The sequence below is a fragment of the Antennarius striatus genome, chromosome 7 (genome assembly GCF_040054535.1).
Source record: "Antennarius striatus isolate MH-2024 chromosome 7, ASM4005453v1, whole genome shotgun sequence".
Lineage (NCBI taxonomy): Eukaryota > Metazoa > Chordata > Actinopteri > Lophiiformes > Antennariidae > Antennarius > Antennarius striatus.
Window position 1 is genome coordinate 1,482,109 of NC_090782.1, and position 23,175 is coordinate 1,505,283.

The 23,175-nt window shown below is 47.0% G+C and overlaps 1 protein-coding gene across 7 annotated transcripts in view; it reads right to left on the reverse strand.

Annotated features, from left to right (window-relative positions):
- The window catches only part of si:ch211-51h4.2 (uncharacterized), a 115,482-nt gene that overhangs the window by 7,890 nt on the left and 84,417 nt on the right, over positions 1–23,175 (reverse strand). The gene's annotated exons all lie outside the window — the stretch shown is intronic.

Genomic DNA, 23,175 nt, shown 5'->3' on the forward strand with positions numbered 1-23,175 from the left:
ATGGAGAACGACACACACTCTACCTTCATTAGGAACGACACACACTCTACCTTCATGGAGAACGACACACACTCTACATTCATTCGGAACGACACACACTCTACCTTCATGGAGAACGACACACACTCTACCTTCATAGAGAACGACACACACTCTACCTTCATGGAGAACGACACACACTCTACCTTCATGAGGAACGACACACACTCTACCTTCATGGAGAACGACACACACTCTACCTTCATGGAGAACGACACACACTCTACCTTCATGAGGAACGACACACACTCTACCTTCATGAGGAACGACACACACTCTACCTTCATGAGGAACGACACACACTCTACCTTCATGGAGAACGACACACACTCTACCTTCATGGAGAACGACACACACTCTACCTTCATGAGGAACGACACACACTCTACCTTCATGAGGAACGACACACACTCTACCTTCATGAGGAACGACACACACTCTACCTTCATGGAGAACGACACACACTCTACCTTCATGGAGAACGACACACACTCTACCTTCATGAGGAACGACACACACTCTACCTTCATGGAGAACGACACACACTCTACCTTCATGGAGAACGACACACACTCTACCTTCATGAGGAACGACACACACTCTACCTTCATGGAGAACGACACACACTCTACCTTCATGGAGAACGACACACACTCTACCTTCATGAGGAACGACACACACTCTACCTTCATGAGGAACGACACACACTCTACCTTCATGAGGAACGACACACACTCTACCTTCATGAGGAACGACACACACTCTACCTTCATGGAGAACGACACACACTCTACCTTCATGGAGAACGACACACACTCTACCTTCATGAGGAACGATACACACTCTACCTTCATGGAGAACGACACACACTCTACCTTCATTAGGAACGACACACACTCTACCTTCATGGAGAACGACACACACTCTACCTTCATTAGGAACGACACACACTGTACCTTCATGGAGAACGACACACACTCTACCTTCATGAGGAACGACACACACTCTACCTTCATGGAGAACGACACACACTCTACCTTCATGGAGAACGACACACACTCTACATTCATGGAGAACGACACACACTCTACCTTCATGAGGAACGACACACACTCTACCTTCATGGAGAACGACACACACTCTACCTTCATGAGGAACGACACACACTCTACCTTCATGGAGAACGACACACACTCTACCTTCATGGAGAACGACACACACTCTACCTTCATAGAGAACGACACACACTCTACCTTCATGGAGAACGACACACACTCTACCTTCATGTGGAACGACACACACTCTACCTTCATTAGGAACGACACACACTCTACCTTCATGGAGAACGACACACACTCTACCTTCATGGAGAACGACACACACTCTACCTTCATGAGGAACGACACACACTCTACCTTCATGGAGAACGACACACACTCTACCTTCATTAGGAACGACACACACTCTACCTTCATGGAGAACGACACACACTCTACCTTCATGGAGAACGACACACACTCTACCTTCATGAGGAACGACACACACTCTACCTTCATGGAGAACGACACACACTCTACCTTCATGGAGAACGACACACACTCTACCTTCATTAGGAACGACACACACTCTACCTTCATGGAGAACGACACACACTCTACCTTCATGGAGAACGACACACACTCTACCTTCATGGAGAACGACACACACTCTACCTTCATGAGGAACGACACACACTCTACCTTCATGGAGAACGACACACACTCTACCTTCATGGAGAACGACACACACTCTACCTTCATGGAGAACGACACACACTCTACCTTCATGAGGAACGACACACACTCTACCTTCATGAGGAACGACACACACTCTACCTTCATGAGGAACGACACACACTCTACCTTCATGGAGAACGACACACACTCTACCTTCATGGAGAACGACACACACTCTACCTTCATGAGGAACGACACACACTCTACCTTCATGGAGAACGACACACACTCTACCTTCATGGAGAACGACACACACTCTACCTTCATGAGGAACGACACACACTCTACCTTCATGGAGAACGACACACACTCTACCTTCATGGAGAACGACACACACTCTACCTTCATTAGGAACGACACACACTCTACCTTCATGGAGAACGACACACACTCTACCTTCATGGAGAACGACACACACTCTACCTTCATGGAGAACGACACACACTCTACCTTCATGAGGAACGACACACACTCTACCTTCATGGAGAACGACACACACTCTACCTTCATGGAGAACGACACACACTCTACCTTCATGGAGAACGACACACACTCTACCTTCATGAGGAACGACACACACTCTACCTTCATGAGGAACGACACACACTCTACCTTCATGAGGAACGACACACACTCTACCTTCATGGAGAACGACACACACTCTACCTTCATGGAGAACGACACACACTCTACCTTCATGAGGAACGACACACACTCTACCTTCATGGAGAACGACACACACTCTACCTTCATGGAGAACGACACACACTCTACCTTCATGAGGAACGACACACACTCTACCTTCATGGAGAACGACACACACTCTACCTTCATGGAGAACGACACACACTCTACCTTCATGAGGAACGACACACACTCTACCTTCATGAGGAACGACACACACTCTACCTTCATGAGGAACGACACACACTCTACCTTCATGAGGAACGACACACACTCTACCTTCATGGAGAACGACACACACTCTACCTTCATGGAGAACGACACACACTCTACTTTCTTGAGGAACGACACACACTCTACCTTCATGGAGAACGACACACACTCTACCTTCATTAGGAACGACACACACTCTACCTTCATGGAGAACGACACACACTCTACATTCATTCGGAACGACACACACTCTACCTTCATGGAGAACGACACACACTCTACCTTCATAGAGAACGACACACACTCTACCTTCATGGAGAACGACACACACTCTACCTTCATGAGGAACGACACACACTCTACCTTCATGGAGAACGACACACACTCTACCTTCATGGAGAACGACACACACTCTACCTTCATGCGGAACGACACACACTCTACCTTCATGAGGAACGACACACACTCTACCTTCATGAGGAACGACACACACTCTACCTTCATGGAGAACGACACACACTCTACCTTCATGGAGAACGACACACACTCTACCTTCATGAGGAACGACACACACTCTACCTTCATGAGGAACGACACACACTCTACCTTCATGAGGAACGACACACACTCTACCTTCATGGAGAACGACACACACTCTACCTTCATGGAGAACGACACACACTCTACCTTCATGAGGAACGACACACACTCTACCTTCATGGAGAACGACACACACTCTACCTTCATGGAGAACGACACACACTCTACCTTCATGAGGAACGACACACACTCTACCTTCATGGAGAACGACACACACTCTACCTTCATGGAGAACGACACACACTCTACCTTCATGAGGAACGACACACACTCTACCTTCATGAGGAACGACACACACTCTACCTTCATGAGGAACGACACACACTCTACCTTCATGAGGAACGACACACACTCTACCTTCATGGAGAACGACACACACTCTACCTTCATGAGGAACGATACACACTCTACCTTCATGGAGAACGACACACACTCTACCTTCATTAGGAACGACACACACTCTACCTTCATGGAGAACGACACACACTCTACCTTCATTAGGAACGACACACACTCTACCTTCATGGAGAACGACACACACTCTACCTTCATGAGGAACGACACACACTCTACCTTCATGGAGAACGACACACACTCTACCTTCATGGAGAACGACACACACTCTACATTCATGGAGAACGACACACACTCTACCTTCATGAGGAACGACACACACTCTACCTTCATGGAGAACGACACACACTCTACCTTCATGAGGAACGACACACACTCTACCTTCATGGAGAACGACACACACTCTACCTTCATGGAGAACGACACACACTCTACCTTCATAGAGAACGACACACACTCTACCTTCATGGAGAACGACACACACTCTACCTTCATGTGGAACGACACACACTCTACCTTCATGGAGAATGACACACACTCTACCTTCATGGAGAACGACACACACTCTACCTTCATGGAGAACGACACACACTCTACCTTCATGAGGAACGACACACACTCTACCTTCATGAGGAACGACACACACTCTACCTTCATTAGGAACGACATACACTCTACCTTCATGGAGAACGACACACACTCTACCTTCATGAGGAACGACACACACTCTACCCTCACTAGGAACGACACACACTCTACCTTCATGGAGAACGACACACACTCTACCTTCATGGAGAATGACACACACTCTACCTTCATAGAGAACGACACACACTCTACCTTCATGGAGAACGACACACACTCTACCTTCATGAGGAACGACACACACTCTACCTTCATGGAGAACGACACACACTCTACCTTCATGGAGAACGACACACACTCTACTTTCATGAGGAACGACACACACTCTACCTTCATGGAGAACGACACACACTCTACCTTCATGGAGAACGACACACACTCTACATTCATGGAGAACGACACACACTCTACCTTCATGAGGAACGACACACACTCTACCTTCATAGAGAACGACACACACTCTACCTTCATGAGGAACGACACACACTCTACCTTCATGGAGAACGACACACACTCTACCTTCATGAGGAACGACATACACTCTACCTTCATGGAGAACGACACACACTCTACCTTCATGGAGAACGACACACACTCTACCTTCATGGAGAACGACACACACTCTACCTTCATGTGGAACGACACACACTCTACCTTCATGGAGAACGACACACACTCTACCTTCATGGAGAACGACACACACTCTACCTTCATGGAGAACGACACACACCCTACCTTCATGGAGAACGACACACACTCTACCTTCATGAGGAACGACACACACTCTACCTTCATTAGGAACGACATACACTCTACCTTCATGGAGAACGACACACACTCTACCTTCATGAGGAACGACACACACTCTACCCACACTAGGAACGACACACACTCTACCTTCATGGAGAACGACACACACTCTACCTTCATGGAGAATGACACACACTCTACCTTCATAGAGAACGACACACACTCTACCTTCATGGAGAACGACACACACTCTACCTTCATGAGGAACGACACACACTCTACCTTCATGGAGAACGACACACACTCTACCTTCATGGGGAACGACACACACTCTACCTTCATGAGGAACGACACACACTCTACCTTCATGGAGAACGACACACACTCTACCTTCATGGAGAACGACACACACTCTACATTCATGGAGAACGACACACACTCTACCTTCATGAGGAACGACACACACTCTACCTTCATAGAGAACGACACACACTCTACCTTCATGAGGAACGACACACACTCTACCTTCATGGAGAACGACACACACTCTACCTTCATTAGGAACGACATACACTCTACCTTCATGGAGAACGACACACACTCTACCTTCATGGAGAACGACACACACTCTACCTTCATGGAGAACGACACACACTCTACCTTCATGGAGAACGACACACACTCTACCTTCATGAGGAACGACACACACTCTACCTTCATGAGGAACGACACACACTCTACCTTCATGGAAAACGACACACACTCTACCTTCATGGAGAACGACACACACTCTACCTTCATGGAGAACGACACACACTCTACCTTCATTAGGAACGACATACACTCTACCTTCATGGAGAACGACACACACTCTACCTTCATGGAGAACGACACACACTCTACCTTCATGAGGAACGACACACACTCTACCTTCATTAGGAACGACACACACTCTACCTTCATAGAGAACGACACACACTCTACCTTCATGAGGAACGACACACACTCTACCTTCATGGAGAACGACACACACTCTACCTTCATGGAGAACGACACACACTCTACCTTCATAGAGAACGACACACACTCTACCTTCATGGAGAACGACACACACTCTACGTTCATGAGGAACGACACACACTCTACCTTCATGGAGAACGACACACACTCTACCTTCATGGAGAACGACACCCACTCTACCTTCATGAGGAACGACACACACTCTACCTTCATGGAGAACGACACACACTCTACCTTCATGGAGAACGACACACACTCTACATTCATGGAGAACGACACACACTCTACCTTCATGAGGAACGACACACACTCTACCTTCATAGAGAACGACACACACTCTACCTTCATGAGGAACGACACACACTCTACCTTCATGGAGAACGACACACACTCTACCTTCATTAGGAACGACATACACTCTACCTTCATGGAGAACGACACTCACTCTACCTTCAGGGAGAACGACACACACTCTACCTTCATGGAGAACGACACACACTCTACCTTCATGGAGAACGACACACACTCTACCTTCATGAGGAACGACACACACTCTACCTTCATGAGGAACGACACACACTCTACCTTCATGGAGAACGACACACACTCTACCTTCATTAGGAACGACACACACTCTACCTTCATGGAGAACGACACACACTCTACCTTCATGAGGAACGACACACACTCTACCTTCATGGAGAACGACACACACTCTACCTTCATGGAGAACGACACACACTCTATCTTCATGGAGAACGACACACACTCTACCTTCATGGAGAACGACACACACTCTACCTTCACGAGGAACGACACACACTCTACCTTCATGGAGAACGACACACACTCTACCTTCATGGAGAACGACACACACTCTACCTTCATGAGGAACGACACACACTCTACCTTCATGGAGAACGACACACACTTTACCTTCAAGGAGAACGACACACACTCTACCTTCATGGAGAACGACACACACTCTACCTTCATGGAGAACGACACACACTCTACCTTCATGAGGAACGACACACACTCTACCTTCAAGGAGAACGACACACACTCTACCTTTGTGAGGAACGACACACACTCTACCTTCATGGAAAACGACACACACTCTACCTTCATGGAGAACGACACACACTCTACCTTCATGGAGAACGACACACACTCTACCTTCATTAGGAACGACATACACTCTACCTTCATGGAGAACGACACACATTCTACCTTCATGGAGAACGACACACACTCTACCTTCATGGAGAACGACACACACTCTACCTTCATGAGGAACGACACACACTCTACCTTCATGGAGAACGACACACACTCTACCTTCATGGAGAACGACACACACTCTACCTTCATAGAGAACGACACACACTCTACCTTCATGGAGAACGACACACACTCTACCTTCATGAGGAACGACACACACTCTACCTTCATGGAGAACGACACACACTCTACCTTCATGGAGAACGACACACACTCTACATTCATGGAGAACGACACACACTCTACCTTCATGAGGAACGACACACACTCTACCTTCATAGAGAACGACACACACTCTACCTTCATGAGGAACGACACACACTCTACCTTCATGGAGAACGACACACACTCTACCTTCATTAGGAACGACATACACTCTACCTTCATGGAGAACGACACTCACTCTACCTTCAGGGAGAACGACACACACTCTACCTTCATGGAGAACGACACACACTCTACCTTCATGGAGAACGACACACACTCTACCTTCATGAGGAACGACACACACTCTACCTTCATGAGGAACGACACACACTCTACCTTCATGGAGAACGACACACACTCTACCTTCATTAGGAACGACACACACTCTACCTTCATGGAGAACGACACACACTCTACCTTCATGAGGAACGACACACACTCTACCTTCATGGAGAACGACACACACTCTACCTTCATGGAGAACGACACACACTCTATCTTCATGGAGAACGACACACACTCTACCTTCATGGAGAACGACACACACTCTACCTTCACGAGGAACGACACACACTCTACCTTCATGGAGAACGACACACACTCTACCTTCATGGAGAACGACACACACTCTACCTTCATGAGGAACGACACACACTCTACCTTCATGGAGAACGACACACACTTTACCTTCAAGGAGAACGACACACACTCTACCTTCATGGAGAACGACACACACTCTACCTTCATGGAGAACGACACACACTCTACCTTCATGAGGAACGACACACACTCTACCTTCAAGGAGAACGACACACACTCTACCTTTGTGAGGAACGACACACACTCTACCTTCATAGAGAACGACACACACTCTACCTTCATGAGGAACGACACACACTCTACCTTCATGGAGAACGACACACACTCTACCTTCATTAGGAACGACATACACTCTACCTTCATGGAGAACGACACTCACTCTACCTTCATGGAGAACGACACACACTCTACCTTCATGGAGAACGACACACACTCTACCTTCATGAGGAACGACACACACTCTACCTTCATGGAGAACGACACACACTCTACCTTCATGGAGAACGACACACACTCTACCTTCATTAGGAACGACACACACTGTACCTTCATGGAGAACGACACACACTCTACCTTCATGGAGAACGACACACACTCTACCTTCATGGAGAACGACACACACTCTACCTTCATTAGGAACGACATACACTCTACCTTCATGGAGAACGACACTCACTCTACCTTCAGGGAGAACGACACACACTCTACCTTCATGGAGAACGACACACACTCTACCTTCATGGAGAACGACACACACTCTACCTTCATGAGGAACGACACACACTCTACCTTCATGAGGAACGACACACACTCTACCTTCATGGAGAACGACACACACTCTACCTTCATTAGGAACGACACACACTCTACCTTCATGGAGAACGACACACACTCTACCTTCATGAGGAACGACACACACTCTACCTTCATGGAGAACGACACACACTCTACCTTCATGGAGAACGACACACACTCTATCTTCATGGAGAACGACACACACTCTACCTTCATGGAGAACGACACACACTCTACCTTCACGAGGAACGACACACACTCTACCTTCATGGAGAACGACACACACTCTACCTTCATGGAGAACGACACACACTCTACCTTCATGAGGAACGACACACACTCTACCTTCATGGAGAACGACACACACTTTACCTTCAAGGAGAACGACACACACTCTACCTTCATGGAGAACGACACACACTCTACCTTCATGGAGAACGACACACACTCTACCTTCATGAGGAACGACACACACTCTACCTTCAAGGAGAACGACACACACTCTACCTTTGTGAGGAACGACACACACTCTACCTTCATAGAGAACGACACACACTCTACCTTCATGAGGAACGACACACACTCTACCTTCATGGAGAACGACACACACTCTACCTTCATTAGGAACGACATACACTCTACCTTCATGGAGAACGACACTCACTCTACCTTCATGGAGAACGACACACACTCTACCTTCATGGAGAACGACACACACTCTACCTTCATGAGGAACGACACACACTCTACCTTCATGGAGAACGACACACACTCTACCTTCATGGAGAACGACACACACTCTACCTTCATTAGGAACGACACACACTGTACCTTCATGGAGAACGACACACACTCTACCTTCATGGAGAACGACACACACTCTACCTTCATGGAGAACGACACACACTCTACCTTCATGAGGAACGACACACACTCTACCTTCATGGAGAACGACACACACTCTACCTTCATGGAGAACGACATACACTCTACCTTCATGGAGAACGACACACACTCTACCTTCATGGAGAACGACACACACTCTACCTTCATGAGGAACGACACACACTCTACCTTCATGAGGAACGACACACACTCTACCTTCATGAGGAACGACACACACTCTACCTTCATGGAGAACGACACACACTCTACCTTCATGGAGAACGACACACACTCTACCTTCATGAGGAACGACACACACTCTACCTTCATGGAGAACGACACACACTCTACCTTCATGGAGAACGACACACACTCTACCTTCATGAGGAACGACACACACTCTACCTTCATGGAGAACGACACACACTCTACCTTCATGGAGAACGACACACACTCTACCTTCATGAGGAACGACACACACTCTACCTTCATGAGGAACGACACACACTCTACCTTCATGAGGAACGACACACACTCTACCTTCATGAGGAACGACACACACTCTACCTTCATGGAGAACGACACACACTCTACCTTCATGGAGAACGACACACACTCTACCTTCATGAGGAACGACACACACTCTACCTTCATGGAGAACGACACACACTCTACCTTCATTAGGAACGACACACACTCTACCTTCATGGAGAACGACACACACTCTACATTCATTCGGAACGACACACACTCTACCTTCATGGAGAACGACACACACTCTACCTTCATAGAGAACGACACACACTCTACCTTCATGGAGAACGACACACACTCTACCTTCATGAGGAACGACACACACTCTACCTTCATGGAGAACGACACACACTCTACCTTCATGGAGAACGACACACACTCTACCTTCATGAGGAATGACACACACTCTACCTTCATGAGGAACGACACACACTCTACCTTCATGAGGAACGACACACACTCTACCTTCATGGAGAACGACACACACTCTACCTTCATGGAGAACGACACACACTCTACCTTCATGAGGAACGACACACACTCTACCTTCATGAGGAACGACACACACTCTACCTTCATGAGGAACGACACACACTCTACCTTCATGGAGAACGACACACACTCTACCTTCATGGAGAACGACACACACTCTACCTTCATGAGGAACGACACACACTCTACCTTCATGAGGAACGACACACACTCTACCTTCATGGAGAACGACACAAACTCTACCTTCATGAGGAACGACACACACTCTACCTTCATGGAGAACGACACACACTCTACCTTCATGGAGAACGACACACACTCTACCTTCATGAGGAACGACACACACTCTACCTTCATGAGGAACGACACACACTCTACCTTCATGAGGAACGACACACACTCTACCTTCATGAGGAACGACACACACTCTACCTTCATGGAGAACGACACACACTCTACCTTCATGGAGAACGACACACACTCTACCTTCATGAGGAACGACACACACTCTACCTTCATGGAGAACGACACACACTCTACCTTCATGGAGAACGACACACACTCTACCTTCATGAGGAACGACACACACTCTACCTTCATGGAGAACGACACACACTCTACCTTCATGGAGAACGACACACACTCTACCTTCATGAGGAACGACACACACTCTACCTTCATGAGGAACGACACACACTCTACCTTCATGAGGAACGACACACACTCTACCTTCATGAGGAACGACACACACTCTACCTTCATGGAGAACGACACACACTCTACCTTCATGGAGAACGACACACACTCTACCTTCATGAGGAACGACACACACTCTACCTTCATGGAGAACGACACACACTCTACCTTCATGGAGAACGACACACACTCTACCTTCATGAGGAACGACACACACTCTACCTTCATGAGGAACGACACACACTCTACCTTCATGAGGAACGACACACACTCTACCTTCATGGAGAACGACACACACTCTACCTTCATGGAGAACGACACACACTCTACCTTCATGAGGAACGACACACACTCTACCTTCATGAGGAACGACACACACTCTACCTTCATGAGGAACGACACACACTCTACCTTCATGGAGAACGACACACACTCTACCTTCATGGAGAACGACACACACTCTACCTTCATGAGGAACGACACACACTCTACCTTCATGGAGAACGAAACACACTCTACCTTCATGAGGAACGACACACACTCTACCTTCATGGAGAACGACACACACTCTACCTTCATGGAGAACGACACACACTCTACCTTCATGAGGAACGACACACACTCTGCCTTCATGAGGAACGACACACACTCTACCTTCATGGAGAACGACACACACTCTACCTTCATGGAGAACGACACACACTCTACCTTCATGAGGAACGACACACACTCTACCTTCATGAGGAACGACACACACTCTACCTTCATGAGGAACGACACACACTCTACCTTCATGGAGAACGACACACACTCTACCTTCATGGAGAACGACACACACTCTACCTTCATGAGGAACGACACACACTCTACCTTCATGGAGAACGACACACACTCTACCTTCATGGAGAACGACACACACTCTACCTTCATGAGGAATGACACACACTCTACCTTCATGGAGAACGACACACACTCTACCTTCATGGAGAACGACACACACTCTACCTTCATGAGGAACGACACACACTCTACCTTCATGAGGAACGACACACACTCTACCTTCATGAGGAACGACACACACTCTACCTTCATGAGGAACGACACACACTCTACCTTCATGGAGAACGACACACACTCTACCTTCATGGAGAACGACACACACTCTACCTTCATGAGGAACGACACACACTCTACCTTCATGGAGAACGACACACACTCTACCTTCATTAGGAACGACACACACTCTACCTTCATGGAGAACGACACACACTCTACCTTCATTAGGAACGACACACACTCTACCTTCATGGAGAACGACACACACTCTACCTTCATGAGGAACGACACACACTCTACCTTCATGGAGAACGACACACACTCTACCTTCATGAGGAACGACACACACTCTACCTTCATGGAGAACGACACACACTCTACCTTCATTAGGAACGACATACACTCTACCTTCATGGAGAACGACACTCACTCTACCTTCATGGAGAACGACACACACTCTACCTTCATGGAGAACGACACACACTCTACCTTCATGAGGAACGACACACACTCTACCTTCATGGAGAACGACACACACTCTACCTTTGTGAGGAACGACACACACTCTACCTTCATAGAGAACGACACACACTCTACCTTCATGAGGAACGACACACACTCTACCTTCATGGAGAACGACACACACTCTACCTTCATTAGGAACGACATACACTCTACCTTCATGGAGAACGACACTCACTCTACCTTCATGGAGAACGACACACACTCTACCTTCATGGAGAACGACACACACTCTACCTTCATGAGGAACGACACACACTCTACCTTCATGGAGAACGACACACACTCTACCTTCATGGAGAACGACACACACTCTACCTTCATTAGGAACGACACACACTCTACCTTCATGGAGAACGACACACACTCTACCTTCATGGAGAACGACACACACTCTACCTTCATGGAGAACGACACACACTCTACCTTCATGAGGAACGACACACACTCTACCTTCATGGAGAACGACACACACTCTACCTTCATGGAGAACGACATACACTCTACCTTCATGGAGAACGACACACACTCTACCTTCATGGAGAACGACACACACTCTACCTTCATGAGGAACGACACACACTCTACCTTCATGAGGAACGACACACACTCTACCTTCATGAGGAACGACACACACTCTACCTTCATGGAGAACGACACACACTCTACCTTCATGGAGAACGACACACACTCTACCTTCATGAGGAACGACACACACTCTACCTTCATGGAGAACGACACACACTCTACCTTCATGGAGAACGACACACACTCTACCTTCATGAGGAACGACACACACTCTACCTTCATGGAGAACGACACACACTCTACCTTCATGGAGAACGACACACACTCTACCTTCATGAGGAACGACACACACTCTACCTTCATGAGGAACGACACACACTCTACCTTCATGAGGAACGACACACACTCTACCTTCATGAGGAACGACACACACTCTACCTTCATGGAGAACGACACACACTCTACCTTCATGGAGAACGACACACACTCTACCTTCATGAGGAACGACACACACTCTACCTTCATGGAGAACGACACACACTCTACCTTCATTAGGAACGACACACACTCTACCTTCATGGAGAACGACACACACTCTACATTCATTCGGAACGACACACACTCTACCTTCATGGAGAACGACACACACTCTACCTTCATAGAGAACGACACACACTCTACCTTCATGGAGAACGACACACACTCTACCTTCATGAGGAACGACACACACTCTACCTTCATGGAGAACGACACACACTCTACCTTCATGGAGAACGACACACACTCTACCTTCATGAGGAATGACACACACTCTACCTTCATGAGGAACGACACACACTCTACCTTCATGAGGAACGACACACACTCTACCTTCATGGAGAACGACACACACTCTACCTTCATGGAGAACGACACACACTCTACCTTCATGAGGAACGACACACACTCTACCTTCATGAGGAACGACACACACTCTACCTTCATGAGGAACGACACACACTCTACCTTCATGGAGAACGACACACACTCTACCTTCATGGAGAACGACACACACTCTACCTTCATGAGGAACGACACACACTCTACCTTCATGGAGAACGACACACACTCTACCTTCATGGAGAACGACACACACTCTACCTTCATGAGGAACGACACACACTCTACCTTCATGGAGAACGACACACACTCTACCTTCATGGAGAACGACACACACTCTACCTTCATGAGGAACGACACACACTCTACCTTCATGAGGAACGACACACACTCTACCTTCATGAGGAACGACACACACTCTACCTTCATGAGGAACGACACACACTCTACCTTCATGGAGAACGACACACACTCTACCTTCATGGAGAACGACACACACTCTACCTTCATGAGGAACGACACACACTCTACCTTCATGGAGAACGACACACACTCTACCTTCATGGAGAACGACACACACTCTACCTTCATGAGGAACGACACACACTCTACCTTCATGGAGAACGACACACACTCTACCTTCATGGAGAACGACACACACTCTACCTTCATGAGGAACGACACACACTCTACCTTCATGAGGAACGACACACACTCTACCTTCATGAGGAACGACACACACTCTACCTTCATGAGGAACGACACACACTCTACCTTCATGGAGAACGACACACACTCTACCTTCATGGAGAACGACACACACTCTACCTTCATGAGGAACGACACACACTCTACCTTCATGAGGAACGACACACACTCTACCTTCATGAGGAACGACACACACTCTACCTTCATGAGGAACGACACACACTCTACCTTCATGGAGAACGACACACACTCTACCTTCATGGAGAACGACACACACTCTACCTTCATGAGGAACGACACACACTCTACCTTCATGGAGAACGACACACACTCTACCTTCATGAGGAACGACACACACTCTACCTTCATGGAGAACGACACACACTCTACCTTCATGGAGAACGACACACACTCTACCTTCATGAGGAACGACACACACTCTACCTTCATGAGGAACGACACACACTCTACCTTCATGGAGAACGACACACACTCTACCTTCATGGAGAACGACACACACTCTACCTTCATGAGGAACGACACACACTCTACCTTCATGAGGAACGACACACACTCTACCTTCATGAGGAACGACACACACTCTACCTTCATGGAGAACGACACACACTCTACCTTCATGGAGAACGACACACACTCTACCTTCATGAGGAACGACACACACTCTACCTTCATGGAGAACGACACACACTCTACCTTCATGGAGAACGACACACACTCTACCTTCATGAGGAATGACACACACTCTACCTTCATGGAGAACGACACACACTCTACCTTCATGGAGAACGACACACACTCTACCTTCATGAGGAACGACACACACTCTACCTTCATGAGGAACGACACACACTCTACCTTCATGAGGAACGACACACACTCTACCTTCATGAGGAACGACACACACTCTACCTTCATGGAGAACGACACACACTCTACCTTCATGGAAAACGACACACACTCTACCTTCATGAGGAACGACACACACTCTACCTTCATGGAGAACGACACACACTCTACCTTCATTAGGAACGACACACACTCTACCTTCATGGAGAACGACACACACTCTACCTTCATTAGGAACGACACACACTCTACCTTCATGGAGAACGACACACACTCTACCTTCATGAGGAACGACACACACTCTACCTTCATGGAGAACGACACACACTCTACCTTCATGAGGAACGACACACACTCTACCTTCATGGAGAACGACACACACTCTACCTTCATGGAGAACGACACACACTCTACATTCATGGAGAACGACACACACTCTACCTTCATGAGGAACGACACACACTCTACCTTCATAGAGAACGACACACACTCTACCTTCATGAGGAACGACACACACTCTACCTTCATGGAGAACGACACACACTCTACCTTCATGGAGAACGACACACACTCTACCTTCATAGAGAACGACACACACTCTACCTTCATGGAGAACGACACACACTCTACCTTCATGAGGAACGACACACACTCTACCTTCATGGAGAACGACACACACTCTACCTTCATGGAGAACGACACACACTCTACCTTCATGGAGAACGACACACACTCTACCTTCATGGAGAACGACACACACTCTACCTTCATGAGGAACGACACACACTCTACCTTCATTAGGAACGACATACACTCTACCTTCATGGAGAACGACACACACTCTACCTTCATGAGGAACGACACACACTCTACCCTCACTAGGAACGACACACACTCTACCTTCATGGAGAACGACACACACTCTACCTTCATGGAGAAGGACACACACTCTACCTTCATAGAGAACGACACACACTCTACCTTCATGGAGAACGACACACACTCTACCTTCATGAGGAACGACACACACTCTACCTTCATGGAGAACGACACACACTCTACCTTCATGGAGAACGACACACACTCTACCTTCATGAGGTACGACACACACTCTACCTTCATGGAGAACGACACACACTCTACCTTCATGGAGAACGACACACACTCTACATTCATGGAGAACGACACACACTCTACCTTCATGAGGAACGACACACACTCTACCTTCATAGAGAACGACACACACTCTACCTTCATGAGGAACGACACACACTCTACCTTCATGGAGAACGACACACACTCTACCTTCATTAGGAACGACATACACTCTACCTTCATGGAGAACGACACACACTCTACCTTCATGGAGAACGACACACACTCTACCTTCATGGAGAACGACACACACTCTACCTTCATGGAGAACGACACACACTCTACCTTCATTAGGAACGACATACACTCTACCTTCATGGAGAACGACACACACTCTACCTTCATGGAGAACGACACACACTCTACCTTCATGAGGAACCACACACACTCTACCTTCATGGAGAACGACACACACTCTACCTTCATGGAGAACGACACACACTCTACATTCATGGAGAACGACACACACTCTACCTTCATGAGGAACGACACACACTCTACCTTCATAGAGAACGACACACACTCTACCTTCATGAGGAACGACACACACTCTACCTTCATGGAGAACGACACACACTCTACCTTCATTAGGAACGACATACACTCTACCTTCATGGAGAACGACACACACTCTACCTTCATGGAGAACGACACACACTCTACCTTCATGAGGAACGACACACACTCTACCTTCATGAGGAACGACACACACTCTACCTTCATGGAGAACGACACACACTCTACCTTCATGGAGAACGACACACACTCTACCTTCACGAGGAACGACACACACTCTACCTTCATGGAGAACGACACACACTCTACCTTCATGGAGAACGACACACACTCTACCTTCATGAGGAACGACACACACTCTACCTTCATGGAGAACGACACACACTTTACCTTCAAGGAGAACGACACACACTCTACCTTCATGGAGAACGACACACACTCTACCTTCATGGAGAACGACACACACTCTACCTTTATGAGGAACGACACACACTCTACCTTCAAGGAGAACGACACACACTCTACCTTCATGAGGAACGACACACACTCTACCTTCATAGAGAACGACACACACTCTACCTTCATGAGGAACGACACACACTCTACCTTCATGGAGAACGACACACACTCTACCTTCATTAGGAACGACATACACTCTACCTTCATGGAGAACGACAGTCACTCTACCTTCATGGAGAACGACACACACTCTACCTTCATGGAGAACGACACACACTCTACCTTCATGGAGAACGACACACACTCTACCTTCATGAGGAACGACACACACTCTACCTTCATGAGGAACGACACACACTCTACCTTCATGGAGAACGACACACACTCTACCTTCATTAGGAACGACACACACTCTACATTCATGGAGAACGACACACACTCTACCTTCATGAGGAACGACACACACTCTACCTTCATGGAGAACGACACACACTCTACCTTCATGGAGAACGACACACACTCTATCTTCATGGAGAACAACACACACTCTACCTTCATGGAGAACGACACACACTCTACCTTCACGAGGAACGACACACACTCTACCTTCATGGAGAACGACACACACTCTACCTTCATGGAGAACGACACACACTCTACCTTCATGAGGAACGACACACACTCTACCTTCATGGAGAACGACACACACTTTACCTTCAAGGAGAACGACACACACTTTACCTTCAAGGAGAACGACACACACTCTACCTTCATGGAGAACGACACACACTCTACCTTCATGGAGAACGACACACACTCTACCTTCATGGAGAACGACACACACTCTACCTTCATGGAGAACGACACACACTCTACCTTCATGGAGAACGACACACACTCTACATTCATGGAGAACGACACACACTCTACATTCATGAGGAACGACACACACTCTACCTTCATAGAGAACGACACACACTCTACCTTCATGAGGAACGACACACACTCTACCTTCATGGAGAACGACACACACTCTACCTTCATTAGGAACGACATACACTCTACCTTCATGGAGAACGACACTCACTCTACCTTCATGGAGAACGACACACACTCTACCTTCATGGAGAACGACACACACTCTACCTTCATGAGGAACGACACACACTCTACCTTCATGAGGAACGACACACACTCTACCTTCATGGAGAACGACACACACTCTACCTTCATTAGGAACGACACACACTCTACCTTCATGGAGAACGACACACACTCTACCTTCATGAGGAACGACACACACTCTACCTTCATGGAGAACGACACACACTCTACCTTCATGGAGAACGACACACACTCTATCTTCATGGAGAACGACACACACTCTACCTTCATGGAGAACGACACACACTCTACCTTCACGAGGAACGACACACACTCTACCTTCATGGAGAACGACACACACTCTACCTTCATGGAGAACGACACACACTCTACCTTCATGAGGAACGACACACACTCTACCTTCATGGAGAACGACACACACTTTACCTTCAAGGAGAACGACACACACTCTACCTTCATGGAGAACGACACACACTCTACCTTCATGGAGAACGACACACACTCTACCTTTATGAGGAACGACACACACTCTACCTTCAAGGAGAACGACACACACTCTACCTTCATGAGGAACGACACACACTCTACCTTCATAGAGAACGACACACACTCTACCTTCATGAGGAACGACACACACTCTACCTTCATGGAGAACGACACACACTCTACCTTCATTAGGAACGACATACACTCTACCTTCATGGAGAACGACACTCACTCTACCTTCATGGAGAACGACACACACTCTACCTTCATGGAGAACGACACACACTCTACCTTCATGGAGAACGACACACACTCTACCTTCATGAGGAACGACACACACTCTACCTTCATGAGGAACGACACACACTCTACCTTCATGGAGAACGACACACACTCTACCTTCATTAGGAACGACACACACTCTACCTTCATGGAGAACGACACACACTCTACCTTCATGAGGAACGACACACACTCTACCTTCATGGAGAACGACACACACTCTACCTTCATGGAGAACGACACACACTCTATCTTCATGGAGAACGACACACACTCTACCTTCATGGAGAACGACACACACTCTACCTTCACGAGGAACGACACACACTCTACCTTCATGGAGAACGACACACACTCTACCTTCATGGAGAACGACACACACTCTACCTTCATGAGGAACGACACACACTCTACCTTCATGGAGAACGACACACACTTTACCTTCAAGGAGAACGACACACACTTTACCTTCAAGGAGAACGACACACACTCTACCTTCATGGAGAACGACACACACTCTACCTTCATGGAGAACGACACACACTCTACCTTCATGGAGAACGACACACAGCAGCACCACTTTGGGATGGATAGAGAAACAGTATGAGAGGATAAACACAAATACAGTTGATCACCAGAAACACACACACACACACACACACACACACACACACACACACACACACACACACACACACACACACACACACACACACACACACACACACACACACACACATTGCTGGCGTCAGCAGGAAGAACTGTTTCTATTGTGAATAACTGGAATCTTTGAAGTACTTTAGTGTTATGTAATACTACAGTCTTGTGTAGTACTGTAGTGTTATGTAAGACCATCAGGCTGTGTAATACTGCAGTAGTGTGTAGTATTTATATACTGTGTAGTACTGTGGTGTTATATAGCACTGCATGTAGTACTGCAGTGTTATGTAGTACTGTAGTGTTATAGAGCATTGTAATATTGTGTGGAACTCTAGTACTCTATAGTACTGTAGTGTTACGTAGTATTGTGCTGTACTTTGGTACGAAATAGTACTGTAGTGTTGTGATATAATACTGTGTAGTACTGTAGTACCATGCAGTGCTGTGGTACTGTATAGATCTGTGGTATTCAATAGTACTGCAGCATTATGTAGTGCTGTCATATTGTGTAGTACTCTAGGATTTTTTCTGTTGTAATGTAGTATTGTGGTATTGTAGTGCAGTACTGTAATACTACTGTGTATTACTGTAATACTGTGTGGTGCTGTAGTGTAGTACTGTGGTACTACTGTGTATTACTGTAATACTGTGTGGTGCTGTAGTGTAGTATTGTAGTACTACTGTGTATTACTGTAATACTGTGTGGTGCTGTAGTGTAGTACTGTAGTACTACTGTGTATTACTGTAATACTGTGTGGTGCTGTAGTGTAGTACTGTAGTACTACTGTGTATTACTGTAATACTGTGTGGTGCTGTAGTGTAGTACTGTAGTACTACTGTGTATTACTGTAATACTGTGTGGTGCTGTAGTGTAGTACTGTAGTACTACTGTGTATTACTGTAATACTGTGTGGTGCTGTAGTGTAGTACTGTAGTACTACTGTGTATTACTGTAATACTGTGTGGTGCTGTAGTGTAGTACTGTAGTACTACTGTGTATTACTGTAATACTGTGTGGTGCTGTAGTGTAGTACTGTAGTACTACTGTGTATTACTGTAATACTGTGTGGTGCTGTAGTGTAGTACTGTAGTACTACTGTGTATTACTGTAATACTGTGTGGTGCTGTAGTGTAGTACTGTAGTACTACTGTGTATTACTGTAATACTGTGTGGTGCTGTAGTGTAGTACTGTAGTACTACTGTGTATTACTGTAATACTGTGTGGTGCTGTAGTGTAGTACTGTAGTACTACTGTGTATTACTGTAATACTGTGTGGTGCTGTAGTGTAGTACTGTAGTACTACTGTGTATTACTGTAATACTGTGTGGTGCTGTAGTGTAGTACTGTAGTACTACTGTGTATTACTGTAATACTGTGTGGTGCTGTAGTGTAGTACTGTAGTACTACTGTGTATTACTGTAATACTGTGTGGTGCTGTAGTGTAGTACTGTAGTACTACTGTGTATTACTGTAATACTGTGTGGTGCTGTAGTGTAGTACTGTAGTACTACTGTGTATTACTGTAATACTGTGTGGTGCTGTAGTGTAGTACTGTAGTACTACTGTGTATTACTGTAATACTGTGTGGTGCTGTACTGTAGTACTGTAGTACTACTGTGTATTACTGTAATACTGTGTGGTGCTGTACTGTAGTACTGTAGTACTACTGTGTATTACTGTAATACTGTGTGGTGCTGTACTGTAGTACTGTAGTACTACTGTGTATTACTGTAATACTGTGTGGTGCTGTACTGTAGTACTACTGTGTATTACTGTAATACTGTGTGGTGCTGTAGTGTAGTACTCTAGTACTACTGTGTATTACTGTAATACTGTGTGGTGCTGTAGTCAAAGTGTGTGTCTGTGTGGAATAACTGAAGCAGCCAATCAGAGAGCAGCCTCAAGTCACCTGTTTGCCAAACGTCCATTGACTCCCATCATCCCTTTCTAAGCCAGAGCCCCCCATCCAGGAACTGAACCCATCCCCACCTGGTGACACCTTCAGACCACCGCTGACAGACCCCCGGGGGTCGGGGTGGGGTGGGGGTGTTTGTCGGTGTCAGCACCTCTGACCTGTAAACCATGACTGTAATGTCTCTGGGTTAGTCACCCCGTCCTCCCAGAGGACAAACCACACTGACCCCATGGAGTCTGTGGGGTCACAGGTGAATCTGGTGTTCACGTGGACGGGGGTAACTCTGTAACGATGGTGTGTCCACTCACACACGAGGGTGAGTGGACAGTGGTAGGAGGGGGTGTAGCCAAACAGCGTAGGATGGTGGTGTGTAGGATGACTCTGGTGGTGAGGAAGATGAAGAGGACAAAGGCAGAGCAGAAGACAAAATGGTGGAAGCTGA